Here is a 20,697-nt window from a genome sequence, read left to right as displayed (position 1 = left end):
GAAATATTTCCTTCCTTCCTTCTCTCCCTTTCCTCCTCCCTCATTTCTCCTTTCCTCCCTCCCTCCCTTCCTTCCTTTACTTTTCTTTACCTCAACATATCTACCTTATAAATACTGCTCAGTCTTCCATTTTTCTGACACTATTTTGTCTTCTAATTTCTTCTGTTTTGTCTTTAGACCTTTAGTCTTTGTTGCTTTTTAAAATCATTTTCTTTGTGAATATATTAGTAAGAAACAAACATGTACTGAGGTCTTCTAGCCAGATACCATTTGAATTTAGATATCTGGGTGTAAGTATTTAAGAGAGGATGAATCAGGCATGAATTTTAAGAGAATGAGACATAGTCGGAAGTAATTGGCTTCAAGGGCTTACAGGAAGTTTAGTGAAAATTTATCTGGGGAGCGAAAATAATATGGGGCTTACCTATATACTAGAGCACCCTCCCAATACAGCCATCTTTTACCTAGTACTCTGTACACATTTGCCTTTTCACAGTAGTTTCTTAAAAACAAAGTGTCCAGACCTCTTGGCTCCTACAGATGATAGCCACAGGAGGTGAAGGCTTTCAGAAGTACTCACTTGTCAGTGCCTGAAATGGCCACCATTGATTAGTTAACTTACCCCACTGGGATGCCTGGTGTCCCTAATCCCCACTCCCTATGTAGCCTCTCAAGCCCATCATGTCTACTACTAAAGCTGGGCAAACTGAATTTTTAACAGTTCAGGCCATCAATTCCTTTAAACCAGATTTGCAGTGGTTGCCAATCTTTCTATTACTGTAATTGCTAGCTAAATGAACTATAATTGTATTAAGAAGTAACTCTGACATATGTATGTGCTCTCTGCTAATTCTCAGAATATGCAAGGAGAAGGAATTGATTCATTGTGCTTGGAAGAACCATTCAGAAATGCTCCCTCTGGGATCCGTTATTTGGAGGCCTCTTTTGCATCCTGAGGCAAGTCAAGGCCAGATGCCCAAGACTCTGGGAGATGGACCCACAGGAATTTCAGGGGGTTCCACAGCAGCAGTGATTCCTCCCACTGTCAAAAGAGCCAAAGAGCAAGTCAGAATTCTCTGTAGTCTTGGACATAAGAGATTCAGACTGAAGCTCATATTCTGATTGTCTCTTATGCTAAGAGCCATGCAGGAGCTTTTCAAATATCCCCTTCTTTAAATAAGCTCTGCAGTATGATTAGGCCCTAAAGCTTAGGGATGGTAAATGGCTTGTCAATGCTTGCTTGCCAGTAATTAAGAAAATGGACTCTCAAACCCCAGGCTACTGAGTCCAAGTCCATTGCTACTAGAGAGGTATTTCCAATATCATGGAAGGTATTTTTAAAAATACGTTCAGACCTGACTAAGGCCAGAGGACAGTGGCATAGATTTGTGTGTGGAAGAGTACATGGTGGGAAATGAAGAAAAAAATCTATTCTAAAAGGCTTCTGTGCAGTATATTTGTCAAATAACCCATCATTTCCATCTCTAGGGCCCACCTGTTTTTTTGAGGAAGCCCAAATTTGAGGTTTGGGAATTCCTGACTTTTCATTATGACTGGCTATTGGGCATCTTCACTCTTCTCTTTAATTGGAGTAATGATACTGATTTCCTTACTTGAAAAGCCAATAGGAATAAAGTAGGCTAGACTGTGCTGGGGGAAAAATAAACCTCAATGTGTGAGTCACAGTGAATAATAACACAGCAAACCTAACCCAGTTCCCATCTTCAAGGAACTAGAAATCTAGTGGGTGGGACACAGGACTGATAAATAAAAAGAAAATTAAAACCCTGACCTAAGTATATATACTTTCAGGGACTGCTGGTTGCATCCCAACATCTATTTACCCTTTCTACCTTCAAAAAAAAAAATCATATTTTCATGTGGAGCAATAATGTGCCCAGCTAAAATAGTACATTTCCCAGCCTTCCTTGCACCAAGATTTGGTCATATGACTAATTTCTGGCGATTGAGACTTCATGTGATACTTATAGGAAGGCTGATTAAATGCAATGGACTCTTTTAAATGGGTTCCTTTTTGAGTCCTTTTTTTTCCCCACACAATAGATATGATAGCTGAATTCCAGCAGCCATCATAGACTATCAGGTGACCTTGAAGTTGGAAGTCACTTACAAGTACCTAGCCCTTGTAGGTCCTTGGAGCAGTTGCTATTTATACTCCTACTACAAATCCCTTTGTCTACTTCTAAGTTTGTCTGAGGCTTCAGTGGGTGATTCCTCGTATAATTCAAGTGCTTACATGTCTCTGCTTCTCTACCTGAGAAAGGTCAGAGGAGTTTGCTCTACCCAGGCAGGGCAGTCCATAGTAGAGGGAATTTAAGGCCCCTAGAGACAATGCCCCACCAACTCAGGGCTGCCATCACTGAGGATGACCTCAGCTTTCTCCTCCATCCCTGGGGGCAACTGTAGATCCATTCTACAAATCCCTCCAGAGGGATCACTTGCTCACTGATATACCTTTCACTGACTCTTCTCCCATTCCTGCTTCACTGTCCCCACTCCCTCCCTGTGCTTCCTGGGATCACCTCCCAAAAAAACCATGACTCCTCATGCTCTGCTGTTGCGGTTGGCTTTCGGAGGAACCCAAACTATGACAATATAGAAGAAGAACTGGCTTTTGGTTGACCAAATAACTTCCTTCTTGTCAAATCCAGTTACTTCGCTTTGACCTTCACCTTCCTCGTTCTTTTTGTAGTGGCTGGCAGCATTGATGTTTTCTTCTCTGTTCAAACTGGTTTCCCTTGACTCCTACTATGCCCTGTGCGTTAACTCCTTATGTGTTCAATTTAGATCACTGCCATATCACTCTGCCTTGTGGTCCACATTTAAGGTCTCTTCATTCTACTGCAACATACACACACCCACAAATTTTGACAGTCCCTGAACCACTAAATCCCATACGTCTCTTCCCACAGCTCCAACATACCTTTCATCTCCCACACTCCTCTACAGTATCCTAGGTGCCAGAGAATTTTTTTTCTCTTCCTTGAGCATTACCTACTCTTTCCTTCCTATGAACATATGGCCCTGCTATTTCTTGTCACTGACATCTTCCTTTTAACATCTATTTATATCTATCTAAATCCTACCTATTTTGAATGGTCTGCTTCGTCTATTGCTTCCTCCATGATACCTTCATATTCTCCCTCAGGAAGTGATATGTGCTGCTTGGCATCAGGCTTGCTACTCTTTGTATCTGTTCACCATTTAAAAAAATTTTTTTAAACTATTTTTTGGCCCTGAATGAGCCCTTGGTAGATATTTATTGAAAATGATTAGAATTATATTTATTTGTAATATGATTCACTTTTTATTTTACCAGTTGCTAGAGGAGATAGCCTTGCCCTCAGAGCTTTTATTATCTGAATTTCAAAATTACATCTGGACAAATCATATTTCATTATATTAAAAAGTAGTTTTGAAACATCAGCACATTAAATCCTTTTTTTTTTTTGCTTTTTCGAGGGTTAAACTTACTTTCATTTAGACATACATGGCAAATACCTTCCGTGCGTCTCTTTTTATTTCATCTTCTGTTTCCACTTACAATGGATTAACGCTAATGATCACTCTGCTTCTTTCATAAAATAAAATGCAGCTGACAGATGATAGGAAACACATTTCATGCCCAAACATCAGCAAAACATTTGAGTTTTAAAAGTTCAGTTAAATGTTCCACATCTTTAGATATCCAGGATGGTTAGAGGCAGAAAGCCTCTTGGTCAGTTTTTAAATGACTACACTTTTGTTACTTCCCATTTTGTCACAGGTCTGCCTTTGGGAAGTGATTCTAACTTACTTACCAGCTATATTCACATGAATTACAAGCTGAACTTTTAGAAATACATAGAGGGAAAAGGTTGCCTTTTTGAACTGAGAAAAATAGTCATGGTAGAAAGGGCTATCAAAGCCAGTTATACTCTGTAACAGCCTATCACCAACCAGTTAATCAGTCATTAATAAAACCAGAAATTCAATATTATTCACAGCTCATAGACTGCCAGAGGTGACAAAAGCTTGGAGGTTAATTACCCATTGTGATCTTCTCATTTTGCACATGAGAGTATTGGCATTGAGTCTGTTACTAGCTGTATGGCTTTTGTTAAGTTACTTAACTGTCTATGCCTCAGTTTCCTCTTGTTTAAATGGAGTAATTAATTCATTGACTTGAAATCTGAATTAAATGGGTAATATTTGTAGAGTCCTTAGGACAGAGCCTGGCACATAGTTAAGGTCATATATGTTAATTAAATATAAATAAATATAAATAACTAACTTGCCAAGGGTTAGTAAGTTAATTGGTTCATGTTATTAGGGATTTAATTGAATTAATATAAAATATGAATAAACATCAATATTGTATAATAATTTAAGTATAAATAATTAATAGAAATTAGCTAACACACAAAGATGTCAGGATAGTTTTACACCCAGATCCATCAAGCAATAGTTAAAAGCTCGGACTTTAGGTTCACACAGGGAAGAATTTTATTTCTCATTCCTATTACTCACTGGGTGATCTTGGGCAAGGGATTTAATTTCTCTAAGACTCAGTTTCCTCAAATGTAAAACAGAGACATCATCGTCATCGTCGTCGTCATCATCATCATAGTAGCTACCTCGTAGGGTTGCTTGAAAATTAAATATGAGTATACACTTAGTATATAGGACAAGTTCAATAAATGGCAACTGGTGTTATTTACAGCATCTTTTCAAATAACTTCTTCATTACCCTATCATTGAGCAAGAACTTGACATTCTTAGATGTTCGTTGTTTGGGATAGTGAAATAAGATAAAGTCACAGTGCTCAGAACATTTGACCACATAAACCACTGCTTTTTTGGCTTATTGGTTCTGAACTTCCTATTCAAATAGCAAGCAAGGGGTTAAGTAACCAGACATCATTTTCCTTAAAGCTCAGAGAGACGCAGTAGTTTTAGCTCTAACCCAGAACAAAGGATAAGGACACTTGCATGCCTACATTCCCATGTGGAAAAGCAGTGTTAGGATACAAGGCTGGCTGTGGGCTGGGCTTTCAATGTTATATTTATAGCTGAACAAATTTGAATTCATCCCATAACCATTTAAATCTCCTTCAATGACAGAGAGAATGAAAGGGCTACCCATGCATAATACACATTCAGATTGGAGAAATGCCACTTTGGGCCCTCAAAACTTAGCTCTGGCTGATAGGAGTTAGTGAAAAATAAAAATGGCCTTTGTCCCCAGGAAAGACATTTTACACACACTGCATTCAATAAGCAGAGTGTTTATCAAAGTGTAATGCCCATACCAATGGTGGCCCATGAAGAGATTTTAAGTAGGACAGTTATACACATCTCAGTTAAGATGGCATTGGCTTCTGGTAAGAGCAAACCTGATTTAACAGTTGCTTAAATAAGTTGGGAATTCATTCTTTCTTGCACAATAACCAGAGATCCTTCTCTGTCTAGATTTCTGCTTCGCCGTCATTTAAGTGTGCAGCTTTCAACCTCATAGTTGGTGCCTCATTGACCCAAGATGGCCACTTCATCTCTAACATTGTGCCCATGTTCAAGGCAGGAAAAGGAGGACAAGCAAAGGCAAATGCTAGCTACCTCAACCCCTTTAAAGAGTTTTCTCAGAATTCCCTTGGATCAACTTCTCCTTAATCTTGTTAGCCAAAACCAAATTCAGGACCAACTTAATTGCAAAGGAGGTCGGAAAATGTAGTTTTCTGTCTGAGTACATTGCTACTCTGAAAAAAAAAAACAGCATGCTTTATTAATATAGAAGCATTCTATTAAAATAGAAGGTTAGAAAGCATATTGGGTTGGCAAATAGCAATTAATAGTTACATGTTTATCTTAATGTGTTTTTTTTAAATCTTATCTTTCATTAATGGTAGTAAGATTACATTTCCTTCATGAACAAATAAAGAAATTAAATTTGAGTTGGTTTCAAGAAAAAAAGTAATTAATTAAAGGTGTTGACAGAATGTGGAAATGACAGATTTTTGGAGATGGTTTGTGGATGACTGGTGTTGAGTAAACAGATCCCATCAGTAAATAACAACCGCTGCGGGATTCTAAGAAATAAAAGAACCGAAAAGACTTTCACATTTGTGCTCTAGTCTTGTTTGTGTCTGAGACAAATGGCAGGAGAGATATCCACAGAAACAACCACTTTTGCCCTAGACTGGGGAGAACCGCAAAATGTTTGAGGGCACAGGCTTTTGCAAACAGGCAAAAAGAAAAACCTCAATCAGCTGGATTTCTGAGTCTACAAATCTGTTCATGAGTGCATGCATTATGACTGAAGGCCAGCATCTGGCTACTGTCAATGCTTGCCCAGTAATTTCCACCTTCATTGGGTAGCCGTGATGCTGCTAAAACTCGATAAGAGGTAATGGAGAGGTTCTCCTCATTAGCTCGGCCTGGAGAGGCATCAACCAGTCACCTGAAGTGTCAATAAACAGTGGCCTTTAATGGTGTTGGCTTAGTGATAACGATACTGCACATTTCTGTTTGTCATTATGAGATTTAACACTGGCTAATTCCCCCTGGGTAGGCACTCATTATCAGGTAGGGGAATAGAGCAATTGGTGTCTCCTAGAATCAGTCATTGGCCTCTTCTAGTCTATCTCTATAGTCATGAATTTGTAAAAGGTAGCCAAGAATGTGTTTCTCGTACTCACAGACCAAAAATAAAACATTTAATATGTGGTGGTCTTAATAAAATCTAAGAGTTAAGAATAAAATTCAAACTGAGCAAGGTCAGTTTCTGAACACATGGTCTCAAGAGAATGGCAAGCTCTTAATTAAATGTATGCAATAAAGATATTAAGTCAAAAGTTCAACTAGAGTGTGCAGAAGGAAAGAAAATAACACGATGATCAGCTGACCACATGTTGAATAGGAATCAAATATATATTGCTTAATGGGAATGAAGAACATTATTCTGAATTGTTACTGGAAGAAAACATCTCCATCTCTGATGGGGTTCTAGATCCCACTTAGTCACTACTTTAGAAAAACAAAACAAAAAAAACTGTATTGAGGTATAATTTATATACCATAAAAGTCACCCATTTCAAGTACATAGTTCAATGATTATTAATAAATTTATACAGATCCACAACCATCACCCAATCCAACTTTTAGAAAGTTTCCATCATTCAAACAATCTCCTTTTGTATCCGTTTGCTGTCAGTCCTCACTCTAAACCTCAGCCCCAGGCAACCACTGATCTATTTCCTCTTTTATAGATTTGTGTTTTCTAGAAAGTTCTTACAACAGAAAGCATACAATTTGCAGTTTTTATGTCTGACTTCTTTCACTTAGCATAGTGATTTGAGGTTTATCCATGTTGCAATATGTATCAATGATTAGTTTGTTCTTTTTTTTTGCTGATTATATCATATTTTGTTTTCCATTCACCAGTTGGTGAACATTTGGATTGTTTTCACTTTTGAATAATGTTGTTATGAATATTCACTTACAAGTCTTTGTGTGAACATGTTTTTATCTTTATCAGATATATGCCTAGAAGTGGAATTACTGGATTATAAGGTAAGTATGATTTTAGCTTTTTAAGAAACTTCCAAACTGTTTTCCAAAATGGCTACATTATTTTACATTTCCACCAAAAATATTTGAGAGTTCCAGTTTCTCCACACCTTCACCATTTGTTATTGTCAGTCTTTTGGATTATAGTCATTCCAGTGTGTGAAGTGGTATTTCCTTAAAGCCTAAGAATGTTCAACATCTTTGCATATGCTGGTTATTCATTTATATCTTCTTTGGTGAAATGCCTATTCAAATGTTTTGCTCATTTTAAAATTTGCGTTGTCCATCTTCTTACTGAGTTGTAAAATTCTTTATGTTTTCTAGATACAAGTCCTTGAGCAGATATATGATATGCAAATATTTTGTTCTTTGACTTGTATTTTCATTATCTTAATGGTGTCTTTTGAGGAATAAAAGTTTTCACTTTGATACCTTCTTAATGATGATTACAGATTCTCTGGGAAAGATTCTAACTGACTCATCTTGGGTCAGGTGTCTGTCTTTCCATGGACCAATGAACTGTGGCCATATGTTCACAAGAAAATGCTTGTGGTAATTTTGTCAATGGAAGGTTGCTGACGGGCATAGATAGGAAAAGGGATAAAGGCAATTTCAAAAAGAAGTACTGGAAAGGTCCTCAGAATTGTTAGATAGATGTGGAAAGAAGCAGAAATCCACTGAAAAGTTAGGTCAATAGAATAAGAATGTGATATCCTGAAAGCTGAGATTGGGGGATATGAGACTAGAAGTTATGTTTAATATCAATAGAGGAGAAGGAGGCACTAAGTGGAGGATAGTAATCCCAGTATGAAATGATAGGGCCTGGTATGGTTAATGTCAGTGGGAATGGAGAGGAAGAGAAACTGATCAGGAAGTCTAACAGGCCTTGGTGACTGACTCTGTAGGATGAGAATAAGAGTGAGAATCTAAACTGAATGATGTAGAGAAAGATGTTATTTGTATTTAATAATTAGATAAAAGAAGTAGATAATTAATCTAGAATATAAAGGGCACTGTAAAATGACCCGCCTTTTTAATGTGTGAAAACTCCAAGCAAGAAAGATGGCCCCATTTTAAACATAAAGAGTAATTATAATTTCTTCTATTTATTTGAACTTTGTAGTTGCCTGAAAAGAATTGTACATATATTGTCTCACTTAATCTCAAAAATGAAGAGAATGAGACTCAGAGAGGTGAATTTACTTGCCCAAATTTAGAAAGCCAGTAAATGGAAGATAAAAGACTTAAAACAGACTAATCTGACTTTACGTAGCTCCATTCTTCCTTGTAAACACACCATCCTCACTGAAGACAAAATTGTGGCCTTCTCAGCATATGAATCCTAGAAGTAGGTCCCCTGTGTGTGTGGGGGGGAACTGCATCTGGTTAATAGAGTATGCTCTCTCTGTCAATGCTACTAAGTTCAGACTAGTACTTAGTAGCTTGCCGCCCTGAGGGGCTCAGGAAGGACAACCACAAGGCCATGATAAATGTGCTTATTTTTTTAAATTATCAATTTACCAAAAGGCAACAGCCATCTAAGGACATGAGGATATGGCTAAGGATATGGTCATGTGGAAAGGAAGGGGTAGAGAGATGGCCACAAAAACGCCAGCTCTTTCGCCAATGGCTAATAAATCTGTCTGCGTGGTGACTCTGCTGGCCTGGAGATCAGAGGTCTCTGGCCCAGGACACTGTCTCCAGGGTCCAGTCCAGACACCCTGAGTTCTCTTTAAGGCCAGCCTGGAGGAGCCACCAGAGCTTGGCCTGTCCCCAGGGAATATCAGAGGACATGAGTGGGGAAAGGCAGCAGCAGAAGCAGTGCAGCCCTTGCCCAGTGAGTGACAAGAATCTAATAGCAGGTTATGCTTCTTGTCATTTGACTTGAGTGGATGTTCAGTTCTGAAAGCCCTCCAGGCCTGAAAAAGAAGCAAAGCAGACGGGCCAGAACTGGGAGTTCAATGTGAGATACTCTTTGTGAGAGCATTAGGAAAGTTAGCTTCAGCTGAAGATTAACCCACTGGTGATAGCTCTGTGGCAGGAAAGGACAGGAAGAGCCCTGTCCATTCAGCTAGATAGAAGAACCAAATATAAGTACCTCTAAACTCCTGGTGCTGGGGTATCTCTACTTCAGTGGGTACCATACTCACCCACATCCCTGAGACCCCTAATGCTGGTTTCACCAGTTCTCCCTAGACCAAACCCCAAAGACATTACTTTTTATCAATTTATTTTTAATGGATCCATAATACACATATAGTAGAGGGCACAAATCTTAAGTGTATGAATTGATACATTTTTATGTGTCCATATAACCTAGCAACCCCGATCAGATATAGAATATTCTCATCAACCTACAGGGATTCCTCATATACGTTCCTTGTCAATACCCTTCCCCTACCAGAGAAGACTGCTATTTCTATCATCATAAATAACTTTTGTTTACTCTTGAACTTCATATAAATGAAATAATATGTTATTTTTTTTAAAAAAATTTGACTTACTTCACTCAGTGTAATATCTGAGATTCATCTATGCTATGGAGTATATAGGTAGTTTGTTCATTCTTACTTTTAATACCAGTCCATTTTATAGGTATATCATAATTTATTTATTCATTCCCCTGTTGAAGGACATTTGAGTCATTTCCAGGTTTTAGCTATTTGACTATGACTGCTATGAACATTTTTGTACATATCTTTTGGAGGACATATATTCTCATTTCTCTTGGATGTATACCAAAGTTTGGAATTTCTGGGGCATAACGTAGAAGTAGGTTTAACTTTAATAGCTATTACCAAACAGCTTTTCAGAGTGGTCAAACCAATGCATACTCCATTAGAAAAGTATGAGTTAGAATTGCTTCACATCCTCATCATACCTGAAATATATGTATATATATTTTAAAATTTTAGACATTCTTCAAGACATTCTTCAAACCTAGAAGAGACCCCAAGCTACTGCCCTCTTCCTTCCTTCTTGGCAAATACCTTTTATTTCCCTGTGGTTTTCTTTTTCATTCTGGATGGCAACTGATTACTTTCATCCCAGTATAATTTATTCATCTCTGTAATCACAGTGTGACATAAAATAGAAAAAGTTATTATTTTGTTAATGCAATGTTTGATAAATGAAGAAATGGATCACTAATTGAATGGACCTTGACATGACAGAAAACAAAATAAAACAAAACATAAGATTGCCAATATGCTACTGAGTTACACCAAAGGAGCACCAGAATTTTCTCCTGAAACATATCCTTGTCTTTTCTGTTTGAAAAAAATCTATCAGATCAATCCTTGAAGAGTAATATCATTGTCTACTGCATCAGAAATATGGGTAAGAGTTACAGTTTAAATGCTACTGTATGTTTCATCAAATATGGTGAAGCTTTACATAAGTTATCATATTTAATTCTTTCAACGACACTGTGAGTTTGGAATTATTTTCCTCAATTTACACAGGAGGTTTAGAGAATTTAAGGGACCTACCAAAGGTCACTTAATGAAATAGAGCTGAAATCTGAACCTAGGCTTCACTAACTGCAGGACAAGCAACTTCAACTTTTTTACAATGTAAATGTAATCATTCAATTAAAAAAAAAAAGCAGGAGTAAAAGAAAAAGAACCTTTACTGTCATGTTGCTCATGGAGGTGCAATCATTATGCATCAAGTAGACATGTGATCAGACACTTTGGGTAACTATATATTCAATCAACTTCATGAAGCTTTAGATCCTTTTAGGGCAGTGGTAGCTATTACCATTGGATTGCTTTGCATTGTAAATGGAGAAGTTATCACTTCGATTCTGTTAAAAAGGCTATCATAACACTGGGTAAGGATTATATATCATTAAAGTGTACACAGTTATTTGTTCAGTGTAACAAATCACCCCAAAACTCAGTGCTCAGTTGGGTGTCTTGTTTCTACTCTGAGTCCATTGGCTGGACTCACCCACGTGTTTGCAGGTAGTTGGAAGCTCTAGCAGACCTGGGTGATCCAAGATGGCCTCCCTCACAAGTCTGGCACCTCTGCTAGAATGGCTGGACTTTTTGGAGCCTGTTTGGGTTTCTTTCTTCCCTGCTGATTTTTTATCCTTCAAGGCCTCCCTATCCATGTGGCCTATCATGCTTAAGGCATCCATCCCAGATTTCCTCATGAGGCATCTCAAAGCAAAAAGAGTATAAAAATGGAAACTGTAGGACTGACTAAGGCATATGCCTGTAAATTTCCAGGATCACTTCCACACATTCCCAATGTAATGTTCACATTTTCATGTACAACACACTTAAAACAGTTGTGGGACCCCAAATTTTTGTTTAAGGCAAAGGACAATAAGCACATAGTTTGCAACCCAAATGGTAATAGGTCTTCCAGCAAAGAAAGGGTCCCACTTCATATGCTGTGTCCAGCCATGAAAATGGGTTTATGGAGCATAATGATTGCATCTCCACCTGTCCTATAATGATCCCATCTCCATATGCACCATATGCAAGGGAACTATTGCATCTCTTCCTGCAATGTAATTATGACAGGTTTATCAGCAATGCAATGATACCAATTTCCACCTGAAATGCAATTGATATCATCATTATGGGCAATATAACCAGCATATCTCTACCATAAATGTAATTAACACATTGTCTTTTGCACACTAAAGATTGCATTTCTCAGAGAAATGTAATAACACTTCTATCTGTAGTACAATGATCCCATCTATTTGTGTTATCTAATTATCGCTTTTCCACTTGCCAAGCCATAATGATATGTATTCCTGTAGGGCAGTGATTGTATCTCTGACCTCTGGGTAATGATCACATATGCAATGAGAGATAACAAAACTGTCTGCAGGGCAATGATCAGATTCTTCTGCACAAGGTAATGGTAACATATCCACTTTAACCTAAAGATAACAGGTCTCTCAATGTTCTGATGCCAACTGCCCCTGCAGAGAATGGGCAACAGATATTGATGCAAGCTGGGTTCAAATTTACCTGATGTACAATGGTGGATCTCTTAGGAAGCAGAAATCCTACTGAGAGGTAGTCTAAAGGCAAGAGCAATAGTACCAGAGACAAAGAGATGTCAGTTTAAATAGATGCCACATCAGAGTCTTTGTGGTTTGGGGTAGCTGATTTGGCCTCTCTGAACTTAAATTGAAAAACTCAGGATGACAACGGCTTTTTTGGCAAAAAGATTGGCATGAACATTACATTTCTAAACATAGAGCCTGGCTCTTTAAAAACGTTCATTAATTTTCTTCTCTCTCCAGTTGATCTCTGAGCCACATCCTTGACCAGGATTCCAGGATCTGAAACTCATTATGACATCTCCCTGCTCAAACCTCAACTAACATTTGCACATTCTTATTCTTAAGCTCTTCCTCTTACCCTCTCTTCTGATTTTTTTTTTCCTTTCCTTTTCTGCCTGTAAATATGCCTGTGCCTCCTACACCTTAGAATGTTGCTTTCTAACTCAAATTCAATATTTCCCACTAGCAATACATTTTCTTAGTTTCCCAAACTGTTCAGTCTTTCTTCTTGTTTGGTGAAATACCATCATCTATTTACATATTCAAGGTAGAAACCTGGACATCAGCTCACATCTCACCACGATTTACTCCGTATTTCTAATTCGGCACCATGTGCTGTTGATTCTACTCCCTTAACCAACATTCATTACCATGCTGGCCTTCAGTCTTTCCCCATTGCTATTGTCTTAGTCCAGACCTTTATTATTGTTCCCATAAATGGAACTTGTCTTGGGCTGTGGAAAGGTTTTCTAAGGAAAAAGAGATGAATGAATTTGAGTACATGAAAGCACTAAAATGTCATTAGATTATAAATAACAAAAAGCAATGGAAATTTTTTTAAATGGACAAAGAGTATTTGCTAGGCACTTTTCAGATAAAGTATTAACATTCTTGGTGAGCAAAGCGTTTTGCCAGTTAACTACAAAATTATGAATGCTTCAATAGAAAAACAGAAAAATACACCGACAGGCAATTAATGAAAGAAGAAATTCCAATAACTAATAAATGGAAAACAATTTTAATACCTCTAATAATTAAAATCAGTTCATATTTAAACTATATTAGCAGTTTTCACCCATAATAAAATTTTCAAAGATGCAAAAACACAAAATTTTTTGAAAATTTTACAAGTAACTTAAATAAGTTCCCTGCCCCCCAGAAAGACAGATACATAGATAGACAGCTAGATACAGTTATAGAACTAGACATAAAGACAACTAAATAAGACTCTACAGGTAGGAAGGAAAAGTTTCAGAAATCTTAAATAAAAGTAACCTACTAAAAATGATCTATTGCAGTATACAGAAAAAATTTTCAAGAAACTATCATACTCAAATAGGCAGAAAGTTATGACCCTAAAATGTTGGGAAAAGAAGTAATTAAGGAGATATCAGGCTTACAGAAATTGATGTATGAGGACATTTTTAAAGATAAACTAAGAAAGTATTAATAGAAAAAGTTAAATATTAGTAAAATCTACGCTGGCCACAGAAAAGAATGTAATTGTTGCTGTACAGATGTTGAACCAGTGGTGTGAAGGATATTTTGAGAAAACATTTAAAATGAAAAATATAAAGGAACAATGAGACAAAAATGCCAAGACAGAAAATTAGAGAATGAGCAAAGAATGGAGAACCAAAATAGAAATAATAGTTCCTCTTTAGGAAGGAGTCTGGAAAGATCAGGGAAATGAAAAAAGAGACAATAATCATATTTGTAATAAAAAAATTCTATAACATGGGGGAGAAACTGCATTTGAAATTTGAAGAGGTTTACTGAGAACCAGGTAAAAAACTAGAATGAAAGGCACAGGTACATTTCTAGCCCCCCTTTCTTTAACCGTAAGGATTTTCAAATGCTAAAATCACTTGGGTAAAAATAATTAATACTTAGAAGCAAATTTTAAACAATATAAATACATTAATACCTAGGAAGGAACAAAAATCTACCAAATCTGAGACTTTACATATAACACATGAAATGCTGGAAGAAAAAGTAGCCATCCCTACAGAGTTTTGATGGAATAGGCTGTATACTTGTGTGTGTGTGTGCGTGTTATTTTGTTTTATAAGTATGCAGCCAAGTTGTTACACTCAAGGAAAAACATATACTTTTGTGAAATAAAATATTATAGAAACTTATTTATGGTTGCCTCTTGGGCAGGGAGCAGAGGTGCTGGGGGAGGGGAAAATAAATAAATCCTGAAAATGTGCTTCCCTTGGTTGACACAAGAGACAAAATTTCACATCACACAAAGGTGAACTAAAAACAGAACAAAACAAAAAACCCTCCAATCAAGTACCAAAACCAGTTTTTAAAAATCCGGCCCCCGGGCTTCCCTGGTGGCGCAGTGGTTGAGGGTCCGCCTGCCGATGCAGGGGACACGGGTTCGTGCCCCGGTCCGGGAAGATCCCACATGCCGCGGAGCGGTTGGGCCCGTGAGCCATGGCCGCTGAGCCTGTGCGTCGGGAGCCTGTGCTCCGTGGCGGGAGAGGCCACAACATGAGAGGCCCACGTACAGCAAAAAAAAAAAAAAAATCCGGTCCTACCTGTTTTTTGTCTGGTTAAAATAACAAATACAAAGTCCAACGTTTTGGAAGGAAAATACATAATGTAAAATTAATTTTGTAATAACACAAATCTGGTTGTAAACCTTAAATTTTCAAAACCTAGCAGTGTGTTTAAGTACATGTACAAGGAAAAATGAAAGTGAGCTACATATCTTGTCTCAGCAGTGCACCAATAGATACTATTTCTTCTAACATGACAATTAAGGTGAGAGAAGCTAAACAATTATATTGAAATATCTAAGATACTTTTAAAAGTAGTATTAAAAGCAGGACATGTGCTGGAAAAGTCTGTGGTTTTTAAAGAAAAAAACAGAAAAAAAAAATAAGCAAGGGGCGATATGTATATGAGTGTGTGTCTGTGTTATAACAATTAAAGCATGCAACAGGCAAAACTTGGGCAAAATGTACTGCTATCACCATGATAATTCACCAGAAGATTAAAACAACAACAATCATAAAATATTAGAAAAGAGGAGAAAAAAATCATCATCATTGGAGAGAAACAATATTGCCTACACAGAAGGTCCCACTACATTGTGATGTTTGTCACCTCCAGGTCTTTATTTCTTTTACTGCTTCTGATGAGAAAGCCCATCCTTTGTGAACTGATGGTCTTTTAAACATGCATCTTGCCTTAAAACGCTTTGTTTCACCATGCCTCCCACCCCCAAGTACATGCATTCCTTCCAGAGGTCTTTGCAAGCTGCTGGAGGGCCGCTTGTGTCACTCAGTGACTTTCATGTTTGCTTCTCTTTAACTATAAACCCCTTGAAGGATGGAAGTTACTCAACACATCTTTGTAATCCTAAGCCCTCTGTGATGTCTGGTGCCTTTTAAGCCCTTTGTAATTTGGGGATAAATGAGTAAATGAATGAATTCATGAATAAATGAGCAAATGAATGAATTCATGAATGACTCCAGTGTTTCTGATACCCATTAGGCTCCTTATCATTTTGAAAATTTTATTGAGCAAATTCCTTAAGCACACACTCCACTCAGAGTAAGCCCCTGTTCCAAACCCTTAGCCTTCTTATAGTAGTTTGGTGATTTTTCTACCCACTAAAATGCCCTCTCAAAGTCACAGAGAATATCAGATACATGATCCAAATCTTTGGGAAGTTATTTGGTGGCAAGAATTGAGGCAGGAGGAAAAACAGTATGTTCCAAAGTGTGCAAGCGTGTTGTCAGACGTGTGCGTGTGCACATGCATGTATGTCTGTTCCTTTTGAAGGGAGAGGGAAGAAAGAAGAGGAAGAGGTAGAAAGGGTATTACAGGCAGAAAGGAGAGCATTTGCAAATATGGGGAGGCAGAGAAGCTCAAGTATTTAACGTGAAAGATACTATGCAGAGAGGACTAGCAGACACCTTGTATGGAGACTGGGGTCCTATTGTAAGAAAAACATTCTATGGGAGAAAGAAGAAGTACCCTCAGTTACCCACTCTGAGACTGGAGTGATAATTTATCAAGGCCATGGCTATGTAAGTAGGTAGCAGAATATCCAGCCCTCAGTATATACTCAATAACTACGCAATTTAAAATGTTCATCTAGCCACCAAATCTTGTTTTCTAAATATAACTCTCCAATAAAAGGAACCAGAGCTCCTTGGAGAAATGGCTGATTCTACGAGTGGGGAAGGAAACTACAAAATGAGCCTGGAACATCTTGCAGGGCCATAAGGTAAGAAAGTACTCAGAGAACCAAAGGATGGAATTGTATCAAAGAGACACAGGGGCCAACCTGAAAGAGCTCCTGATAGCCATGCTGGAACAATTTGAGCAAGAAAATAAATAATGATAATATTGGATTATAACCCCCCAATAAAGCAAAATACCCATGAATTCATACTGATATAAATAAATGATTAAATAAATAATAAAATGGAGTAGAAGGAAAAAATCTTCCTTACAAAATAATTCTAATTAATAAATGCAGAAGAAAGAGAAAAATAAAAATCACCATTGGAACACCACAGTAATGACTGCTGCAGGCACGGTCCACTGGCAAGTGCTAAAATCAGCATGTCTAACTTTAAGGAAGAACAGGATATGTTCATTGCCTCAGAGTATCTTCCCCCAAATTTGCTAATTACTGTGGTCGTTTTAACATATGATCACAAATTCTTGGATACCCTTCCTTGCAAGAGGTGGAGCTAATTCCTCTTCCCTCAAGTGTGGCTGGACTTAATGACTTGCTTCTGAGGAATAGAGTTCAGAAAAAGGAAAAATAACAACTCTACAGTGGAGAAACTAGAAGCTGTCACATTAACTAAGTCACCAATATTAACATCATCAGTAATAAGACACATTGGTATCATGTGTCCCTTATGGGATGTAATGAGACATATATTACCTCTGTGATTTTCTTCCCCCAAATCAATACCTCAGTCTATTCATGAGAAAACACCAGACCAATCCAAACTGAGGGGCATTCTACAAAATACAAGACTAGTACTCTTTAAAAGTCTAAGGTCATGAAAGACCAGGAAAGACAGAAACTCACAGATTGGAGATGTCTAAGGAAGCATGAGGACTAAATGCAACATGGATTCAGGAACAGAAAAAGGAAAGGAGGGGAAATCCAAAGAAAGCTTGTAGCTTAGTTAACAGTATGTATGAATGTTAATTTCTTAGCTTGGATAACTGTACCATGGTCACATAAGATATTAATATTAGAGCAAGCTAAGTGAAGGTTGTAAGGGAACACTGTACTATCTTTACAACTCTTTTGTAAATCTAAAATTATGGCCAAAATGTTTGAAATGTGTGTGAGTGTGTGTTTGTGTGTACTCACACATGCTTGTGCATCCCAGATCTTCTCCTACCACCCCACCCAAAGCCAGGGAGGAGGCCACCTTTGAATAAACAGACTTCTTAATAACGAAAGCACTCTTCCTGGAGTGTCAAGGACCAGGAAAAGAGTAAGTTTTGTGAGCTGTTTCTTTATAACTTTTCTCATTGCGCTCTTTATTATATGTATGTATATGCATATATTTTCCTTGTCTTTTATTTTATGTAGGCACTTTCTAGAGTTCAACCGTCGCTCAGGGCGTCAAACTAATTTTCTCCTCAGCAATGATGGCAGAGCTGCATGCATAATGAACCCCGTTATTGTTCTTGCTATTAAGTAGGCTGTTGAGGCTGTGGACAGATGGGAGGGAGGCCACAATCCAAAGGCAAGGGTTCTGCTAAAGCTGTCTGCCCTCCCTTTATCAACTGAGGTCACTGGAACAAGAAAAAAAGCACGTGTAGAAAAAGACGCAAATGATCCTGCTCTTTGATGTGGGAAAATGTCAGAAGTTTGGACTGGCTTTGAGGCACTGACTTTTGTGATTTATTTAATGCAAAATAAAGTCATTCTTTATTGATCACTTGAAAGATATGCATTTATTGAGAACTGATACCATGTCAGATACTGTCCTGGGTATTTTATGAATGTTATCTCATTCAATCCTCATGACAATTCTATGAGAGGATGTAGTCCTCCTCTGTTTATAGATGGGAAACTGAGGCTGGGAGATACTATGACCTGCCTATCATTTTCCACATGTTTAGCAAGTGGTAGAGCCTGGATCCAAATCCACGTATAGCCCGTCTCGAATCCTGTGCTCTCTTGGTGACACTACCTGGCTTCCTGGCACAGTCCAGACATCCCAGGACACACTTGCACACCTTCATAGGTACCAGAAACAAGAAGCTGGTTTCCTATGTGGTCAAAAGCAGCAGGGTTCCCAAATTTCAATATGCATGTGAATAACCTGAGACCTGATTAAAATGAAGATTTCAAAGCAGTAGGTCTAGAATGGGTCCTGAGAGTCTTCATTTTTAACAGCTACGAGGTGATGTTGATGCTACTGATCCTTGGATCACACTTTGAGTAGCAAGAATAAGGATGAGACTGGAATCCCATTTTTATGGAGTCACATCTCAGACTTAAAATACATATGTGGAAATCTTTTGCATTTCTAACTCTGCCTTTGTCAGATATATGTATCCCAGACATTTCCTTTCAGTCTGCAGCTTTATATTTTCACTGTCATTTAATGGCACTTTTTGAAAAGAAGTCTTTTACTTTGATGAAGTACAGTTTCTCATTTTATTGTCTCTTATGGTTAGTGTATATCATTTCCTAAGAAATTTTTGCCTAATTTAAATGCTTAAATATTTTCTTTATATTTTCTTCTAGATCTTTTGTTGTTTTAGGTTTTACATATATCTACAATCCATTTTAAATGAATTTCTATGTAGGCAGTGAAGTAAGATTTGAATTTTTTTCCATATGGATTTTATTTCAGTGCTATTGCTTGAATGACTATCATTTTCCCATTGAATCACCTTGGTATCTTTGCCAAAAATCAATTGACCACATATGGGTGGGTATGTTTCTGGGATCTCTATTCTATTGATCTATGCATCTATACTTACACCAATAACCACACTATATTGTAACTTTATAGTAAATCTTGAAATCAAGTAGTGTAGGAAGTAGCCCTCTAACTTTTTTGTTCTTTTACAAAATTGCTTTGGCTAGTCTTTGAATTTGTATATAAATTTTAAAATAAACTTTTAAATTTTTATTAAAAAAGCATGTCTATTGCTTCTAATAGTCTTATGTATGCAAAACAAAATGGTACATGAAGAGGCTCTACTTGTTGAAGGCCAACCTGTAAGCCAAGACTGTTTGTCTTACTTATCACTCCATTTTTAGTACTTGAACAATAAACATTTGTTAACTAAATTAGTAAATGTATGACGGGTCAATGAAATAATAAATGAATAAAGATTTCTTACTTTAGTAACAGCAAATGAAATGTTATCTGAAAAGTAAATAAGAATCAATAAAAAAGGACTTGTACTCAAAGTACTTAAAAATCAAGAAATGAAAAGGTATATAAGCTTGAAAAGAAAAAAAAATGTGATTATGGCTGAAATCACAAGGAGTCTCAGCTATTCAGCCTTTGAGATTCTGTTTACTTTAAAATATAACCTATACAGAATACAATTGTTTCACTTATTTGTAATTGAAAATATCAGTGCTTGCAGATGTTGGCAAGAGGCTTCTGTTATATGTACTTTGCATCTAAGATTATAGTAGGTGATAAGTACATGTATTTTCCTTTCCTCCCTTCCAAATAATCTCAAATTTATTGCTACCAGGAAGTACACATCTAGTTTTCTATCATCGCTATGAACATGGTAGACCTTTAGTGAATACACATTTACAACATTCCTGACACTCCCTTACCTTCACAGAGACACTGCATATGACATTCATTTCTCAAGTTTGTACCCCATTTCTCCCTGCTCTTTTATACTCCTAGGTGAAAGGGACTATCATTGCCCAGACTTTCCCCTTTTGCATCACTAACGTCTAGTAGTTACTCAAATGATCTGAAAATTATGGATCCCACCCAGCGCCACTTTTGTCATCTCCACACATGAAAGAATCAAAGAAATTCCTCTCTTTGGGTTCTGACCTTGAAAACACAACCCACAGTTTTTGTCATCTTCCAAAGCCTTTCCTTCTGTGA

The sequence above is a fragment of the Delphinapterus leucas genome, chromosome 15 (genome assembly GCF_059928025.1).
Source record: "Delphinapterus leucas isolate spDelLeu-1000000601 "Yukka" chromosome 15, BTC_Dleu_Yukka2, whole genome shotgun sequence".
Classification (NCBI taxonomy): Eukaryota; Metazoa; Chordata; class Mammalia; order Artiodactyla; family Monodontidae; genus Delphinapterus; species Delphinapterus leucas.
Note: the sequence above shows the minus strand (reverse complement) of the source record.